Consider the following 11134-nt stretch of genomic DNA (forward strand, 5'->3'; position numbering starts at 1 on the left):
GACTGCTCTTCCGAAGGTCCGGAGTTCAAATCCCAGCAACCACATGGTGGCTCACAACCATCCGTAACAAGATCTGACGCCCTCTTCCGGAGTGTCTGAAGATAGCTACAGTGTACTTACATATAATAAATAAATAAATCTTTAAAAAAAATAATTAATTTAAAACATTGTCTTTTGACAGTTTCATACATGTAGTCTTAGGGTTTCTATTGCTGTAGTGAAACTCATGACAAAAAGAGCAAGCTAGGGAGGAAAGGGTTTATTTGACTTACACTTCCATATTCCTGTTCATCATCAAAGGAAGTCAGGGCAGGAACTCAAACAGGACAGGAACTTGGAGGCAAGAGCTGATGGAGAAGCCATGGCAGAGTGCTGCTTACTGGCTTGTTCTTCCTGTCTTGCTCAACCTGCTTCCTTATAGAACCCAGGACCACCAGCCTAGGGATAGCATCACCCATAGTAGACTGGGCCTCTCCTATCACTCACAAATTAAGAAAATGCCCTACAGGTTTGCCTACAGTCCAATTTAATGGAGGCGTTTTCTTAATTGAGGCCCCCTCATCTCAGATGACTTCAGCTTGTGCCAAGTTGACATAAAATCAGCTGACACATGTGTATATAATGAATTTTACTCCTTTTCACGTCACTGTCCTCTTTTCTCTCTTCCTCTGATGCCGTTCTTTCCCCTAAGAAGTCTTCTTTGTACTTTCATGTGTCTTTTGTGTGATTGACCCACTCGGTTTGTGGTGGTTTGAATGAGAATGCCCCCCAGACCCCACATAGGCTCATATGTTTGACTACTTGGTCCTCAGTTGGTGGCACTGTTTGGGAAGGATTAGGAGGTGTGGACTTGTTGGGGGAGGTGTGTCATTGGGGGGTGGGTTTTGAGGTTTAACAGAGTTGCTCCATCGCTAGTGTGCTCTCTATGCCTCATGCTTGCAGAGCGAGATGTGAGCACTCAGCTGTTCCTGCCACCATGCCTTTGCTCTGTCGTGGACTCTAACCCTCTGAAACCATAAGACTCAAACACTTCTTAAGCTGCTTTGGTTATAGTGTCTTCACCGCAACAGATTAGTGACTATGACAGAAGCTGCTACCAGGGACTGGGCTATCGCTTCACAGCCTGACCATTCTGGCTTTTTGGAGGAGCATGGAAGACGTTGGATCTTTGGACTAGGAAAGCAGTTCAATGTTAAGCAGAGCTCAATGGGCCATCCTAATAGGAGCTTGGAAGACAGGGTTGCTGAGAGCAATGTGCACTGTGGGGGCCCAGTTCAAGAGAAGTTTCAGAGGGCAACTGTCATGGTTTGAATATGCTTGGCCCAGGGAGTGGCACTATTTGAAGGTGTGGCCTTGTTGGAGTAGGTGTGTTACTGTGGGCATGGGCTTTAAGACCCTCATCCTAGTTGTCTGGAAGTCAGTCTTCCACTAGCAACCTTCAGATGAAGATGTGGAACTCTCAGCTCTTCCTACACCATTCCTGCCTGGATGCTGCCATGCTCCTGTTTTGATGATAATGAACTGAATCTCTGAACCTGTAAGCCAGCCCCAATTAAATATTGTCCTTATAAAAGTTGCCTTGGTCATGGTGTTTCTTTCACAGCAGTAAAACCCTAAGACAGGAACAATAATAGCAATTGGGCTAGAGTTCACTCTTGTGATATTTTAACAAGGAATGTGGGTAGTTTCTTCTTTATCCTAAGAATCTGCCTGAGGCAGATTGAAAAGTAATAGACTAGTTTCTTTGGCAGAGGGGTTTTCAAACAGCCTAATATTGACTCTGTGTGGTTATTAATGATCGTTCTTATGCACATCTACAATGCAAGAGAACAAGTGGGGCAAAAATAAATCCACAATGTGCAGTTTGATGATAAAGAACACCAGGAAAACTTGCTGTGGGAGTCAAGGTTTATGCTGCAAAAGATAAGGAGATCAAGGAGAGGCCGGATCCACAGTGGACTGAGGGTGGGGTGTCCTCAGGGCAGGACCCCATCCAGCTAAGCTTCCAACTCATGAAAGGAGTAAGAAATTTCCAGCTCCTAAAAAGTAAAGGCAAATCAAAGCTGCTACATATGTGATTTAAGGGCATAAAGATTCATCCGAAGTTGGTAGCCAAACTTAGCGATGTCAGCCCTGTGGCTTTGGAGGTATGCAGGATACATGAGTGAAGGGGTTGTGGAGTCTTCCTTCGTAGTTAAGGAGAGATGCTGAGGCCACCAAGCAAGGTATGGTATGGTAGACCCTGAGAGGTCAAGAGGCTCTGAGAGGCCATTGAATGGGGCTGGATTGCTTTGGAGACCCCAGGACGTCGGAGATGCCAGAGCTGTGAGATGCCTACCGAGGAGAGCTGCACAGAATTGACCCAGCCCAAAAGAGAGAAGTATGTTGCTGAAGCAAAGCCAGAGGGAAAGAGGCACGTAAGCTCTTTGACATCAGATATGGAACTGCATCTTTGGAGTTTGCCTTGCTGGGTTTTGCTCTTAATTTTGTCCAGTATTTCCTCACTATGTCCCAATTCTCCCCTTTTGGAATGGTAATATATGTTCTATGCCAGTATGTTGTCAGTATGTCATTTGCCTTTAATTTTACAGTGACTTACAGTTGAGAGGTTGCCTCGAGTCTCTTGACTTTGGACTTTAAAATCTTGAGACTATGACAGAATATAAGTACTTTTGAAGTTGAGCTAAGTGCATTTTGCATTATGATATGGGCATGAGCATGTGGGGGCCAGGGTGTGTAATAGGATGGTTTGAATGAAAACAGCTCATAGGCTCTTGTGTTTGAATAGTTGATGGAACGTCTTGGGAAAGAGTAGAAAGTGAGGTCTTTAGGAGGTATGTCACTGAGAGTGAGTGGGCTTTGAGGTTTCAAAAGACTTGTTCCTTCAGTGTGCTCTCTTGACTACAGCTTGCAGATCAAGATGTGAGCGCTCAGCTGCTCCTGCTGCCATGACTTTGCTCTGTCATCATGGACTCTAACCCTGTCAAAACATAAGCCCAACTAAATGCTTTCTTTTATAAATTAGTTTAGTTACAATATTTTAACAGCAATAGAAAAGAAACTAAGACTCGGTGTGGTGATTTGAATATACTTGGCCCAAAGAGTGGCACTATTAGGAGGTGTGGCCTTTTGCAGTAGGCGTGGTCTTGTTGGGGGGAGTGTGTCACTTTTGGGGTGGGCTTTCAGACCCTCTTCCTAGCTGCCTAGAAGACAGGCTTCCTTTGGATGAAGATGTAGAACTCTCAGCTCCTCCAGTGCCATGTCTGTCTTGATATTGCCATATTTGATGATAGTGGGCTGAACCTCAGAACCTGTAAGCCAGCCCCAATTAGATGTTATCCATTGTAAGAGTTGCCTTGGTCATGGTGTCTCTTCACAACAATAAACCCTAAGACACATGGTTTAGTTGGAGTTGCTTGCATACGCATATGTGACAATCACATTTTTGTTTAAGATTTATTTTATTGATACTTTGCCTGCTCATATGTATAAGGACCATGTGTGTGCCTGGTGCCCTAGGAGGTCAGAAGAAGGTGTTGGATCCCTTGGAACTGGAATTACAATTGGTTGTGAGTCACCTTATGGTTGCTGATGAATCTAAGTCCTCTGCAAAAAACTGTGTGTGTGTGTGTGTGTGTGTGTGTGTGTGTATGTTTTGAGATAGGGTCTCTCTCTATATATATCCCTGACTGTTCTGAAACTCACTATATAGATCAGACAGGCTTACAGCTCACAGAGATCTACCTGTCTTTGCTTCCCAGGTGCTAGGATTAAAGGTGTTCACTACCACATCTGGTTATCATCATATAGTTTGAATTATATGTTATGAACTGGTGAAGTGACTCAGTGTGTAAAGACATTTGCTATCAAGCCTGACCACCTGCTCAACCCCTGGATCCTGCGTAGTGGAAGCAGAGAACTGATATTCACAAGTTCTCCTCTGACCTCCAAATGTGTTGTATGTACGTGCATACAAACGAACAAATGTAAAACATATCTAACTGTACACTTTGGCTAGGGATATAGCTCAGGTGGTTTGCTAAGCATGAACAAAAGGCTGGGTTTGATCCCAGCACTGGATAACACAGAGAGTAGTGCACACAACTGTAATTCCAGCATTTGGGAGGTAGAGATGGAGGAACCAGAAGCTCTTGGTTATCCTGCATCATATAATGAGTTCAAGGCCACTGGATATAGGAAATCCTGACTTTTAAAAGTGTACAGCAATCACTTTTGCTATAGCCACAGAACTGAATTTTATATATATATATATATATATATATATATATATATATATATATATATATGATGAACGCAAAAGCTTCCCGCTTTACTTCTGATCAGGACAGAGAGCCTGCCTGGACGGTGACACTGCTGAAGACAGCTACAGTGTACTTAAACATAATAATATAGAATTGAACAAGTACCATAGCCAACTTCAGAATATTTTCCTTACTGCAAAAAGAAACATTGCACCCAACGTCCACGTCCCTGCCCATTGAGAGCAAATTCTCACCTACTGTCTGTCTTTATAAATGTGTCTGTTCTAGATCGATCACATAAATGGAGTCGTCTGTGTGTAGACATGTATTTTATTTACTTAAGAGACTATTCCTTCTTGTCTCCCCGTTTCCTGCAACCCACTCAAGAGTGCCTGCCCAGGGGTTCAGTTTTGGACCATGTATGGGCACCATCCTAGCTCCTAGCTGGCACGCCATCACTCCTCGCCTAAGCTCTAGAAAACCCCCTTGCTTTACCCTGGGTGTGACTCCACTAACTTCCACTGTGAGATCAGTGAACTCACCGGAGAGCTGCCTCCTAATGAACCTGCCTTTATCGTAGTATTCAGACACACCAGAAGAGGGCATCGAACCCCATTACAGATGGTTGTGAGTCACCATGCTGTTGCTGGGAATTGAACTCAGTACCTCTGGAAGAACAATCAATGCTCTTAACCACTGAGCCATCTCTCCAGCCCCACCTTTATCTACTTTTAATCTGGTTGAATCTGCCCCATATCTGTGTCACCAAGGGAGAGAAAATGCCTATCATGTATTAATATTAATAATAGTTCATTACATTTTAATTTATGTTGCAAGTGTTTGGCACATGTGCATGTGTCACAGTAAACATGTGGAGCTCAGAGGACAACTTTTGGGAGGGAGTGACACTCTCCTCCTGCCATGTGAATCCCAGAGACTTGACTCAGGTCATCGGGCCCAGTGAAGGCATCTTTACCGCTACACCATCTCACAAGTCCATCTGAAAGTGCTTGCTTGTTTGAAACAAAGTCTCTTCTCTCTACATAGCCCTGGCTGCCCTGGAACTCATTATGTAGACCAGGCTGGCCTTGCCTCCCAAGTGCTGGGATTAAAGGTGTGCATCACCATGTCCAGCCTGTCTTGCTCTTTTTTTAAATCAACCCTACACTCATATTAGGGTTACAGTTTATAAACTGAGTTTGTGTTCCTCAATTGTTTCTAACGTAGCCCAATAAAATTAGGGAATGGGTGGTTATTTGAGTGTCTAAGATTTTTGTCAGTTTCTGAAGTAGTTCTCAGATCTGGAAGGGATTCTCACTTCTTTTCACACTGGAAGAAGGAATCCTTTCTCCAAGTTCCTGTATACATGGCACCTGGAGAAGCCAAGTCTTTGATTCTACACCTAAGAACCTTGCATAGCAGGAGGTGTAGTTCAGTGGCAGAACCTTATGTAATGACATTCTCTGAAAATTGCAGAGTCAGAGAGCTGGGAGAATTCAAGGAAATATGTCTCCTAAGGCTTGAAGAATAGAAAAACTTTTTTTCTGATTTCAACCACAAGACATGATAATTTTGGAAAATACACAAAAAAGTAAAATTTAAATCACAGATGACATCTTGCCTAATGATACCCACTGTTAACTTATTCCAGTGACCTAATTTCTTTCCATGCCAAGTAAGTATACTGGTAACCTTCAGCTAATTGTAGAGAAATCATTTAAAATATAGTTCTTATTTTGAGACAGGCAGTGTTTTACTATGTAACCCTGGCTGGCCTGGAACTCATTATGTAGACCATAGTAGCCTTGAACTCTGCCTCCAGAGTGCTAGGGTTAAAGATGTGTGTGTGTGTGTGTGTGTGTGTGTGTGTGTGTGTGTGTGTGCCATCATACCTGACCTTAAAGTTAGTTTTGAAGGAGAATTTAAAGGACTTACTTGTAGTGACAAATATGGAGTTTTTGGGCTCTTTAAAAAACACAGGACTGTTATAAGAATATGTTTTCATCTTAATCCCAGGTGTGGGATATGGGGCTGCTTCAGATTGTCCACAGCAGCTGTCTATGATTTGCCTCATGCTCTGGTCTGGGTGTGACTTTGCCAGTTGCCGATAGTTGTTGCAGTAGTGTAACGTTTAGAATTGTGGGAACTCTTCAGAGGGTATATAAATGCTAGAGCCTGGAGAGGTGAGGATTTTCTTGTTTAGTTGTTGGAGGAGGGGCTGTTGGTGGGTGGGTGGGTTGTTGGTTGGTTGCTATTGATGGCAGTTTTTTAAATAGTTGTGGGCAAAGAAGAAAGAAAAAGAAGAAAGTAGATACCCTGACTGCAAAAATCAAGGAACTCTGTGCCCCTAATCAGTAGGAAGCAGACTAATGATCACATCACCTCCTTTCTTTTCTGTCCCCTTTTCTCACCTATCTAGTGTTAGGGCATTAAAAGGGTGGGAGAAATGGGGTGGAAAGAGGAGAAAGAAAGAAGAACATACAAAGTTGCAAGTGCTGGCTACACGTCCTGCTCTTTCTTTGCTTCTTTTGGGAGCCCCATTTCTCCACACAGAAGCTGCCATGTGTCATGTTTGCAGAGAAAACAGCATGTGTCAGTCATCTCACAAAATCCTTAGTGCTCATTCTCACACGGCCTTGGAAAGGAGGAATTAAAATTCTGGTGTTCAGCTACTGACAGCCTGCTGAGCACACAGTGTGTGCCTACAGTTCTACTACGCAGTTGAGAAAAAAAATCCAAAGACCAAAAAGACTGAGTGACGTATGCCAAGTCTTGCAGCTCCTGGGACACCATTTCAGCGTGAGCTATCACTGTCGTCCCTCAACTTCATACTCGTTCTCCACCCATTCTTTAGTGGTTAGAATGATGGTCTTAAAACATAAGGCAGAACATATAAATATGTCTTAAATACTACACTGGCTTTCCATTAGTAAACTGGTCACTTTTACTGTAATAATGAAGCCAAAGATTCAAACTCAGCCCTTTCCATAGTTTGGAAAGAACACTAAGAGTGTATTCCTTGCTCACGTGCTTTTCATGAAATTTTCATAAGTCCTTTGAGTCTAGTGTGGTGATGAAGCTGGAGGTTCTCTTGAGCCCGGAAATCCATGACCAACCTGGACAAGATAGTGAACCCTTAGCTCTTAGTAAAATAAAATCTTCTTTTAGAGGCTTATTTACTTATTTATTTATTCCCTTAGACAGGGTTTAAAGCCTCTGTGTAGCCTTGGATTCCTGAATCCAACCCTGTAGACCAGGCTGCCCTCGATCTCAGAGTAATCCACCTGCCTCTCCCTCCAGAGTGCGCCACTACTGCTCAGCGATTTATTTTTATTTTTAATTTTATATCTGGGTATGAGAGTATGTGATTATGAGAGTTCATATGCCAGTGGAGTCCAGAAGAGGGAGTCAGATCTACTGGAGTTAGAGGCAGCTGTGAACCAACCAACAATGGTGCTGGGAACTAAACTTTGGTTCTCTGCAAGAGCATTTTGAAGTCATCCACTGATCCATCATTTCTTCAGCCCTCCACCCAATAAATGTTTAAACTGTAATTAATAAGTGCACTATCTATACACTTCTTTAGGAAAGTTCTTCATTAGGAAGATACTGGAGTGGCCATGGTGAAATGTTATATTAATTCAGAGCTGATTTCATGGTAAGGTTATTGCCCATCTCCATGTAAGCTTGGCTCCCAAGACACCAACCTCCCTCAAACTCTTGGTGACTGTATCAAGAAGATGCAAGGACTGATCATGTGTCTTGGAAGGCAGCTAAACAGCTCAGTGGACAAAAGCCGTTGTCAGACAAGCCTGATGACCAGGGTCCATGGAACCGGCATAAAGCTAGAAGAAGAGAATAGATTCTACAAAGCTGTTCTCAGACTGCTACACACGTGCTCACACACACACATGTACAAACACACATTAAAAGGAAGCTGTGCACACATACTAAACACACAACCATAAGTATATATATAGAAAGTTATGTCACCACAAACACACCATCTCTGGGCCCTATCACTGGACATTTACAAATGGTGAAAGAGAACAAAGCTGACCATGCATGGAGTTGAAACCTAGTCTGTAGCAGGTGGGCAAAATTATAAGCCAAGGATTCTATTCTTATCGATGCCAAGAAATGTAGGGACAAGAACAATATGGTGTGTCAGGTCATTAGTCAAACCCTAATTTCCTGGATATTATGATGTTTGTCAGTATTTTAAGTCTCTATTTTTTTTCTTTGCTGAGTATGGTGGCACACACCTTTAATATTAGCACTTTGGAAGTAGATGCTGTCAAATCTCTGAGTTAAAGGCCAGCCTGGTCTATATAATGAGTTCCAGAACAGCCACAGCTACATGGTGAGACCCTGTTTTTATAAAAATAAAACAAAACCTGCATACTAAGGTTTCCTCATTTGTTGGGTTCTTTTTACTTTACATAAGTATCCAATTTCTTTGTATTTGTACTATTGTATTTCACTTAAAGAGGGTGTGATGATTTATCTTGTCATCTTGATGGGATTTAGAGTCACTATGGAAACAAATCTTGGGTAATGTCCATAGGGGATTAATAGCTTAATTGAGGTAGAAAAACCCACTGTAAATGTGGGTTGTACCATTATATTGGCTTGGTTCTGGACTGAAGGCAGAGGAAAATGTTAGTATTCATCTCTGCTTCAGGACTGTGGGCCCAACGTAACTAGGGGGCCTCACACTACTGCTGCTTACCGTGGCTTCCTTCATTTCTTCCTTATGTCCTTCCTTCCCTGAGTTGCTTTGATCAGATATTTTGATACAGGAACAAGATAAGTACCAAGGACCAGCCCCCAAATTATACAGTCTTCCATTTAAACCTCAACCGTTCCCTGTTCACAGTTGTCCTCAGACTAGAGTTCATTCTGACTGGAACCTGCAATCATGCATCACAGGACTCCTCCCTATGCCTCCCTCATATCAAGTTTCTTCCTTCGCTCCATCTGGATTCTGTATGCCAGCAATTCCTCCATCTCCAGCTCTAGTCTGGGTCACCTTGTCAGAAAGGCATTTTTTTCTTTTTATTGTAATCTCTGTTTTGTGTTTGTGTCCTATGTAGAATTTGTCATACAGTTCATCCTCAAATGTTTATTGAGTGAATGAGCAGCTAGAGAGTGAAAGAGTNGTTTTGTGTTTGTGTCCTATGTAGAATTTGTCATACAGTTCATCCTCAAATGTTTATTGAGTGAATGAGCAGCTAGAGAGTGAAAGAGTAAAGATTCAGACTCAAGTTTGACACCAGAGTAATAGCTGCACAGTTCCTAATACTCCAAGAAAGTTCTATATTTTACAATCTATTATCCCACAGAGTATTGGAAAGATAGGTGGGTAGATTTATAGAGAGATAGATATAAATTGTGTGTGTGCGCACAGATGTGTGTGTGTGTGTGTGTGTGTGTGTGTGAAGTGATTTTGACTCTACTTCACCAAAAGAGAAGACCAAATAAAAGCAAAGATTAAAATAGCTTTCTCCAAGAAATTTTCAGTCTTCCAAAAATAATGGCAAATACCTCAAATTAATTGGGTTTGTTATTAGAAGACCAAGAAAAGAGCCTGTCTTCGAGAGGCAGCTGTGGGGCGAGGAACCAAATGATTTCCAATTTTAAGATCCTTGGATTAGGTGGCTGAATCAGATTAAAGATAATCAATTCTCCAGCATGATTAATGCCATTCATTAAGCTAACCTTCCGAGGGAGCTTTTGCTTTTTGATGTTAATTACCATTCAACAGGAAATGAAGCTGGATGAGAAAGGGAATCCTGGCTAAATCAATTAGAAGAGTGGGTGAGAGGAGAGGATTCAGAGATTGTTAAGGAAGCAGAACACTTGGGTGGCGTTGTACCTTGACTTCCCTGGAAGTATCAGCACATGGTGTGATGTTAACCCTTCATTATCAGCCTGCCCAGACTTATAGTCACCTGGGAGACATCTCTGAGAACATCTGTGAGAGCATTTCCAGAAAGTTTAACTTAGGAGGGAAGACTCTCCCTGAACGTGGCTGGTGCCATTCCAGGGACTGGAAGCCAGAACCAAAAAAATGGAGAAAAGGAGAAAGCCGGATGAGGGCCAGCATTCATCTCTCTGTCTCCTGATCTGCTGGAATGGGAGGCAGCAAAGATCAGAGGACGGGGCCTTGCTGCCCTGGGGCTGCCTGCAGTCATGCTTCCCTGGCCATTCTGGACCTAACAGAATCTTTCCTGCAGTTGCCCTTTGTCTGAAGAGCAACTTGGACATTAACTGATACAGATAGTTTGCTCATGACATATGCAAATGGATTCTGTGGCCTTTTGGAGATCAGATTTTAGGGGCAAGGAGATAGCTTAGCAAAATAAAGGGCCAACCGCAACCCCCCAAGCCCACACAAAAAGCCAGTTTCAGTGGTATGCAACCAAAATTCAGCAACTCCTATGCAAACAGGAGACTTATGCAACCAAAATTCAGCAACTCCTATGCAAACAGGAGACGGAAGCAGGAGAACCAGGCAGCAGAGCAGAAAGGAGAGAGACTCAGCTTAAAACAAGGTGGAGGGAGGGAGGAAGGAGAGAGAGAGAGAGAGAGAGAGAGAGAGAGAGAGAGAGAGAGAGAGAGAGAACCCATACTCCCACATATACACAACAAACATAAATATTAAAACAACAAGCAAATAAATAAACAAACAAATCAATGTGGGATAGTCTGGGGACAAGTAAACTGGCACTCGTAAATTCGCTTACAAGTTTTGTTTATTATTGTTTTATTTACTAGTGTTATGAGGTTGCTGTGCCAATGTGCCTGCGGAGGTCAGTGGAGAGTGCTGTGGAGGCAGATCTCTTCTTCCCCTTCCACGTGGGTGTGGC

This window comes from Mus pahari, chromosome 10 (assembly GCF_900095145.1).
Source record: "Mus pahari chromosome 10, PAHARI_EIJ_v1.1, whole genome shotgun sequence".
NCBI lineage: Eukaryota > Metazoa > Chordata > Mammalia > Rodentia > Muridae > Mus > Mus pahari.